This window comes from Octopus bimaculoides, chromosome 15 (assembly GCF_046866305.1).
Source record: "Octopus bimaculoides isolate indiv1 chromosome 15, ASM4686630v1, whole genome shotgun sequence".
NCBI classification, from domain to species: Eukaryota; Metazoa; Mollusca; class Cephalopoda; order Octopoda; family Octopodidae; genus Octopus; species Octopus bimaculoides.
In genome coordinates, this window is record NC_142942.1 from 13,320,544 (window position 1) to 13,330,265 (window position 9,722).

Genomic DNA, 9,722 nt, shown 5'->3' on the forward strand with positions numbered 1-9,722 from the left:
TTTTGTGTACGTGTGTATATACATGTGTGCTTTGTGTATGTATGCCTCTGGCTGTGTGTGTGTGGGAATGAAATTCAGAATGTAAGGGTGAGAGGGCATAAGATGAGGATGATAGAGAGAGTGGGTAGAAAAGAGTAAGACTCAGCGTGTGAGAGAGAAAGAGGGACAGAGAAAGAGAGCGGTGTACATGGTAGTGTGTGTGAGCGTGTTCCTCTTAATTCGTCTTAAGTAACTCATGTTCCTGTTTTTAGGAGGTGTACCCTTTCATACACGGGTGCTTTTAACCTAGTCATTTTGTGTAATGCATATACCCCTTTAATACCCACTCTGAAACATTTGTAAGTGGTAGAGGTACGGATCCTGACTACAGAACGTCCGATGCAGTTTCGTATCCTATCCGATAGAAAAGTATTTTGGAAATCTATTTTTATATTTTGTCTTCTTCTTGTTCTATTCATTCGTATGAGGCCAAGCTGGAGGCTCCACTTGGAAGGGCTCAGTTGAACAAACCGACCCAGCACTTATCTTTCTTTCGGTATAGCTCTTATTCCATCGGATTCTCATGCCGAACCGTTAGGTTACGAGTGCGTAAACAAACTAACACTGGTCGCCAAGCAGTGGAGAGAGAAACAAGCGCGAGCACAAAGACATCCACACACCCACATACATATACATACACACACATATATATAAACATATATACCCCTTTATAGAGGCAGCTAAAAAGGACCTAGAAACTGACTTTCAGACGATTTAGAAAGAAATACAATATGCAGGAAAATGTATATCAGCTTACAGCATGCCCGAGGATAGCAAAATACGATAACAGACCGTAAGGTCATGGTTGGAGTTATTTTGGTCATAGACGTGCTTGGTTAAGTCAGACTTAAGTCAACAACAGCAGAACGATTAATTATATAGGCACAGGGTCTAAAACTTGAATGAAAAAGTTGGATGATATTGATATTACTATTTGATTAGTACGTTAATAATATAATTGCAAAAATGTTCATTCTCGTAACCATACACTATTCCATATAGCTTATAATGATAACAGCTGCTGTTTTAAATTCTTCCTACCAAGTCTGAATATTTCAACATTATGACCGTGCTTCTCTCTAACCTCTGACCCGCAGTTCTGATTTCTCCCCCCCCCTCATTCTTTGTCTTTTATATTCGACTACAGTAGACCCAGTTCCATAGAACTAGATGGTTTCGTTCTTCGAGAACTCCGGCACAACAAACAAAAATAGCTTTTCCACCACTCTTCATTTTTGGCGCTTTGCAAACCCTCAAAACCATTCAAACCATAATGACCAGTTCTTCCGTCTGAGAACATCACACAATCTTGAATCATCTCTCCGCGTATTTCTTCCCAGCAGATGTTGACGTACAACAGCTTAAACGGAACATTAATGGCCTTAAGATAAGCACACTTGGAGCGCCAGCAAGGAGAAACAGCTCTTCATCCAGATTTAACAAGGAAAAAATACCTCATCCTGATATTTACTTTCATATCAAGGACCATGACTATACCTACTATTTCAAATTCCCAATTCAATCAACCGCGGTTTGCTGTTTCGATTCTTCCTCAAACTGTTGTTTATAGAATCATCGTACATGGTTAATCGGAATAAACACCTGAAAATAACTTACCCAATTACGAACGTGCGCATTATTCAAATATTTTGGAAATGGTTAGAGTTGTTGGCACCGTTTGGCACTCGTCGGTTACGACGACGAGGGTTCCAGTTGATCCGATCAACGGAACAACCTGCTCGTGAAATTAACGTGCAAGTGGCTGACCACTCCACAGACACGTGTACCCTTAACGTAGTTTCTCGGGGATATTCAGCGTGACACAGTGTGACAAGGCTGGCCCTTTGAATTACAGGCACAACAGAAACAGGAAGAAAGAGTAAGAGAAAGTTGTGGTGAAAGAGTACAGCAGGGTTCGGAGCCTCATGGAGCTTTAAGTGTTTTCGCTCAATAAACACTCACAACGCCCGGTCTGGCAATCGAAACCACGATCCCACGACCGCGAGTCCGCTGCCCTAACCACTGGGCCATTGTGCCTCCACAAGTTAGAGTTATATCCATAACAAATCGACGAAGAAGCCTCGAGAAATAGCAGCAAACTCACTCTAAAATCACATGATGTTTGAATGATGATAAAAAAAATGACATACAGATAATATAAAACAAATTTTTAAATATTTCACATTAGAGAATATTGTCCTTCTTACAACGGGTCTGGCCAGAATAGACCGAACAACCATTACAGGGATGGATCAAAACGGTACATTTTAAAATAAATACCAGCAATAAAAAACAAAGTCGGCAATAACACTAATGTGACGCTCGCTAATCTATATCCGTCTGTATAAGGGAAGACGTATGAAAGAATATGAAAGCCAGAAATATTGTCAATGAACCGTAATAGGAATAGATCTGTTCATTGTACTAGTATATTTATATATTATAATGACAGCGTGGGAGAGAGCGTGAGACACCATCCGTATGTAGAGGTATGCGAGGGGAAAAAAAGTAATTCCTGTACTCATGTTATTCATAAGCAAAGTGTGGTTGGTGTCAGACGTGGTGCAATAGTGAAGTAAAATGCTGTATATCAATACGTGCATAAAATATTCATATGTGTGTATATGTATATATATATGTGTGTGTGTGTGTGTGTGTGTGTGTGTGTGTGTGTGTGTATCTATACATACATATGACCGTAGCTCTCGATGAACTGATATAGTTGAGGAGCTATATGTATATATATAACCTTATATAAACGTGCTTGTACATATTCACAAATACATACATACATATATATATATATATATATATATATATATATATATATATATATATATATATATATATATATATATATATGTGCGTGTGTGACTGTGTATGTGTGTGTGTGTGTGTGTGTGTGTGTGTACGAGTGTGTGTATGCATAAGTGTGTGGTCATAGATTTAAATATATTCATAAAATAAAATATGAATGTATATAGCAACATAGATGCATATATTCATGTATTCCAAAAATTACTTTCGACTAATTTTCCGCCTTTTTTGTAGTTTTATTTATATTTTCTTCTTGTATTATTTATGTTTATTTATTTGTTTATTTACTTATTGCTAGAATGAGAAAGGGAAAAATGTGTACAACGAATGTGAGACTACACGCTACCATAGTTACGTAGAAACTTAAAGACAGAGACACTTTTAGATGCGTGTGAGCCTGTGTGTGCACAGGCATATATGTGTGTGTTGTGTGTGTGTGTGTGTGTGTGTACGTGTGTGTGTGTACGTGTATGTGTGTGTGTATCTTTATATAGTATACCAACATATACAATGTATACACACACAAACTCGCATACACATACATACACACAAATATCAGTATTTATATATATATGTGTGTAGGCATGTTTATTCACAATTTTATATATATGTATGTGTGAGTTTGTCTGTATATATATGTACTTATACGCACACACACACACACACACACATATATATATATATATATATATATATATATATGCAAGTACATTTATGCACAAATATATATATATATATATATATATATACACATGCGCACACACACACACATACATACATAAATACATACATACATACATACATACACATGAATATATTGAAACACTGAAACTGAAACTAAGAGTTTGTCTTGCGATATATATTTAAATTTCTTCTGTTTATGATGCATTAATATACATAAAATACCTCCGGATTTTCTATACAGTAGCCGAATTATGATGTTATTAATATTGAATCGGAGTGGCCTGGTGGATAGAATGCTATGCCTGCGATCCTAATACCATGGGTTCAAACACCGAGTCCGACAACGCACTATGTCTTTGGGCAAGGCACTTCATTTCGCGTCGATCCTCCATACTCACCTGCAAAAGACCAGTGGTGTTGCAACCGCTGAGCGTTATATACGTACATGTGTGTGTGTGTGTGTGTGTGTGTGTATATGTGTGTGTGTGTGTGTGTGTGTTCTCCAGCATGGCCCAACCCCATTGCCTGAAAACCGTAAAGGATTAAAAGAATATATATGTATATATATGTATATATATGTATATATATATATATATATATATATATATATATATATATATATATATATATATATATATATATATATATATATATATAAATATATATGTATATATACGTACATATGTATGTATATATAAGCGTAGCTCTGTGGTAAGACGTTTGCTTCCGAACCACATTGTTCCGGGTTCGGTTTCACTGCGTGGTAACTTAGGGAAGTGTTTTCTACTATAGTCACGGGCCGACCAGTCTTTTAAGTGCATTGGACATGCAGAAACTGAAAAAAGTTCATTGTATACATATATAGCTCAAATTTATAGAAAAACTAAAACAACGATGACAGGTGGAGGAACAACAAGCAACTGTATTATTTTGACGCTCGGGAAAAATGGAAAAGTCTTTTACGTTTCGAGCCTACGCTCTTCGACAGAAAGAAATAAGAGAAAGTAAAGAGAAAGAATAAAAAAACGTATAGAGCTCAGTACTAATGCATGATAAACGGCGCTGGTGGTTTTAAGTCCCTACCCCACCTCATCCCGTAACTTAACGGTTCGACAAAGGAACCGAGAGAATAAGTTTTTTTTCTTTTTAAAAATAATCACTAGGGTCGATTCATTCGATTAAAAATATCTCAAGGCGGTGCTCCAGCATGGCCACAGTCTGTTGACTGAAACAAGTCAAAGGTAAAAGATATAGATAGGCACAGACGTGTCTGTGAGGTAAGCAGCTTTCTTCCTAACCACATGGTTCCGGGTTCAGTCTCACTGCGTGGCACCATGGACAAGTGTCTTCTACTATAACCACGGGTTGACCAAAGGCTTGTGAGTGGATTTGGTCGACGCAAACTGAAAGAGGCCCATTATATCTGTGTGCGCGCGTGTGTTTTGTGTCTGTATGTGTTTGTAATTATATGCATGTGTATGTGTGTGTATCTATGTGTGTGTGTGTTGGTGTTTATATCCCCGTACCTTAGCGGTGCGGTACAAGTGATCGATAGAATAGGTATTAGGCTCATAAAGACTATGTCCTGGAGTCGATGTATTCAACTAAAACTCTTCAAGGCGGTGCCCCAGCATGGCCGCAGTCTAATGAGTGAAGCAAATAAATGATATATATATATATATATATATATATATATATATGTTTCCCAGCTCTCACGTAACGCTGGGTCACAATATAGGAGAACCGCAAAAATGTCTGTGTCTGCTCACAGCTACACAGCACCTAAAAACAATTAACGAAAGAACGGTACATATTACCCAGCCATACTCATTCGCTACCCACTTTACAAATATGGGTCGTTATTTATAAATAACAGCCAAATATTCTCAGGCAAACCAAGAGAGTAACAGCCCCATTCCTACTTTTGAAGCAATTTGCATTCAACCACATCTGTAATCGCCAATTATAATGCAAAGTCTCGTGTTAACAAGCTATATGGAGCGTCTCTCGTGTGCATATGCGAGCTCTTAACAAGACGCACTAATACATAACTCTGAGAGCCAGACGATAGAATTATGAAACACTTGAGTATGTGAACGAATATTTAATGTTTGTAACATAAAAATATGCTTTAAAAAAGATTTAGTTTTACTGCAAAAGTATTTACAGTAGTCCTGGCTCTATAAATTAATCTCAGTCTATATTTGTTTTTTCCTTCTCTTTTTGTTTTTGTTTAATATTTCTTTATTATTTTCTTTCTCACTTTCATTTCTGTGTTGTGAACGAGTCTTTGTCGTTCTCTTCCACCTCTCTCTCTTAATATATATATATATATATATATATATATATATATATATATATATATATATGTATATGTGTGACGAGTGTGCGCGTGTATTTATATTTATGTATATGGACACACACACAAACAGGCGTATACATAAATACATAGATTTATTTCTAAATATATATGTACGCATAATGTTTCTTCTGCATACTATATGAATAACACACTATATATATATATATATACATACATATATATATATATATATATATATATATATATATATATATACATGCACACACACATACATGTATGTAAATATGTACATATATAGTGATACATACACACATTATTTATATATATATGTACATATATAGAGATACATACATAGATATATATATACAAATATATATATATATATGTATATATATATATATATATATATATATATATATATATATATATATATATATATATATATATATATATATATATATATATATATATATATATATATATAGATATATATATATATATACATATACATATATATGATATATCAGATATCATATATTGCATATATATTTTTTTTTTTTTTTATTTCGTATGAAAACCTAACTTCTTTTTTAGGCTTGGAGCATATTCACTGAAATAATAGTGGATTAGATGTAAAAATATGAATAAAAACATTTTTGAACAATATTCACTATTCAACAAGGAGTTTCTTTTCTACGTGTGGACCACTAACAGGATTACAAAACCAAAACTATTACTATGCGTTTGTTTGTTATCACACATCTCTGAAGCATCGTGAAACTCGACTGTATAACTTTTTAACAAGTTGCTCAATTAGAAATCGACTATAAATAATACCGAATAAATAGCGAATAAAATATCGGTCCGATCACACTGGGGAGACTTCCATCTTTGTGTCTGCCGGATTATAAGCAGTAATCTTACAATCGGGAAAGGAATAAGTTTTTTGTTTTTTTTTGTGTTGGCCTTTTTCTATTTTAATCTCTAAAAATGATGCACTTTCGAAAATTCGTTTAACGATTGAGTTTCAATTTTCTCATTGGTTTAAAATTACGACCAAAAACGAATCCATTTTTTTTTTCTCCTTTGAAATGTTGATTTCAAGTTTTTACCACAAGGCCAGCAATTTTGGTGGAATGTTAAGTCAATAACATCGAACCCAGTATTATACTGGTACTTATTTTATTGACTCCGAAACGATGAAAGACAAAGACGACATCGACGGAATTTGAACTCAGAAAGGGAAGTTAGACGATAAGCTGGTAAGCATTTTACCTTTTATAATATTTGTTTCTAATCAAGGTACAAGACCCGAAATTTTGAGGAAGCGGCCAGTCGATTAGATCGACCCAGTAAGCAACTGGTTTATCGACCCCGAAAGGATGAAAGGCAAAGTCGCTCTCGGCGGAATTTGAACTCAGAACGCAGCGGCAGACGAAATACCGCTAAGAATTTTGCCTGGCGTGCTAACGATTCTGCTAGCTCATCGCATTTTACCTTTTGAAATATTAACATTACTAAGTCTTTTAGTCATAATGGTGTCATGGCTGTCTAACTTGCTGCATTCTAGTGGTCAGGTTTTGTGGGTGAGATGGCCTACCTCATTCTGCTAAAGGGTATTTTACACGAAATTTTATGACTTATAATTTGCATGGATAATTTATTAGCAATTTAACAAGATAAAAACCTAAAGACAAAATTATTGACGCCACTAACATGACAGAGGGTAATAAGTAGTTACAGTGTTGCTGGAAATAACAGTCAAAATAACTGAATAGCGGCAAATAGCATTATCTTAATGACTGACAAGGGAGTCAAGCTTTGTAGGGAGCTTAGATCCCTTGTGATTCATTAAGATAGTGTTATCTGTCTCTGCTGGGTTGCTTTGACTCTTACTTCTAGCAATACTTCTACTACTTAGTACTCTCTCTCTCTCTCTCTCTCTCTCTCTCTCTCTCTCTCTATCTCTCTCTCTCTCAATCTGTATATATATATATATATATATATATATATATATATATATATATATATATATATATATATATATATATATATATAGATAGATAGATAGATAGATAGATACATGGATAGATAGATACATATAAACATATATATATATATGTATATACATGCATATATATATATGTGTGTGTCTGTGTCTGTGTCTGTGTATTTATGCATATATATATATATATATATATGTATGTATGTATATATATATATATATATATAGATAGATATTTATATATATATATATATATATATATATATATATATATATATATATATATATATATATATGTATAGGATAATCTGGATCTCGACTGAAGAAAGAAAACTCCGAATGACCTGTCCGTGTTTTCTTTGTATCGTCCATCTGGATGTTTTGTCCCTTTCTTGTATCACCTAACTGTCTGGATGTTTTGTGTTCTTGTACCATTCTGTATTATGTATATATATATATATATATATATATATATATATATATATATATATATATATATATAAATATATATATATATATATATATATGTATGTATGTATGTATGTATGTATGTATGTATGTATGTGTGTGTATATATATATATATATAGAGAGAGAGAGAGAGAGAGAGAGATTTGTAAGAGAGGGGAATCGAGTGACAGAACGAGTTAATTTTCAAGGATGCGGTGTCTGGTGTACATTTTATTCGACTTCTGACATAGAGTACACATGTTGCTATTGACTCCATGCACATTTACACGAACGCAGATATGTATACATATATTTTGTGTGCGTGTGTGTGTGTGTGTGTGTGTGTGTGTGTGTGTGTGTGTGTGTGTGTGTGTGTGTGTGTGTGTGTGTGTGTGAAAGTACATAACTTTGAGCGTGTTAAAGAGAAGGCAAACATGCAGATAAATGTATATACTCATAAATTCTCTCCGTTTCTACTCCAAGTCTTTCCATCCGTAAACATTTTGCCGGGAAAATATTATTGTTTGGAATACTTCAATTATATGTGAGCCGCACATTTGCTTGTTTTCCTATTGTCTGTTAGTTCGTTTATTACAACTTGTAATGCACTCTCAAAAGAATGATCACTGCAGCTATAAGTATAATCCGCTGTAAGGTTAGGGGATCAAACATGGAAGAGCTATCATGTCATTAGCCTGAGTATATACTACTCTAGATATTTATTCTCATGGCGACATTGTGAGAGAGTTTCGTGCGTACTAATTTTTGTATTGCTTATTAAATAAATTCCACTTCATACTGTCGAATGTATGCATTGCTCCACTAGACAAAGTACTCCTAGTTATCAACAAAATGTAGATTACTGAACCATTTTCTGCACATATGTAGCAGGTTTAGCAGTAGTACAGTGCATTGTTGGTTTCACGTTCGACCCACTCTATGGTGCATTGAGCTTCTACAATGACCAAATCGAAACACATCTTGTGTTTAAAATTTGGTTGGGGGGGGGGGATTACGCTGCTGCAGAATGATGGATAGTGAGTTCATGTTCGTGGGTAGAAAACGTATTTCCGTCGACGCATTAACGCCACCACCTCTATTTAGTTGGCTGCAGCAAAGTCAGCGTTAATTCAAATATTCGGAACAGAATACCTTAAGAATCGTAGTTTCTTCCCGCTTACACCCCTTTCAGTTTGAGGATCACCAGAGAAAATGTCATGAGCACTCCACGTCCCTCTCTAGCTTAATCATAAAAAAGAACACTTCTCCACCCTACAAAGGAGAAGAGCTTTTCATTATCTATTGACATAATAGGCGGTGATTTTAACTTTAGACCAACATATTCTTGAATTATCGATAGAGTTCTCCTTCAAGCTACAGAAGTATTAGTATATCGACGTAGCAG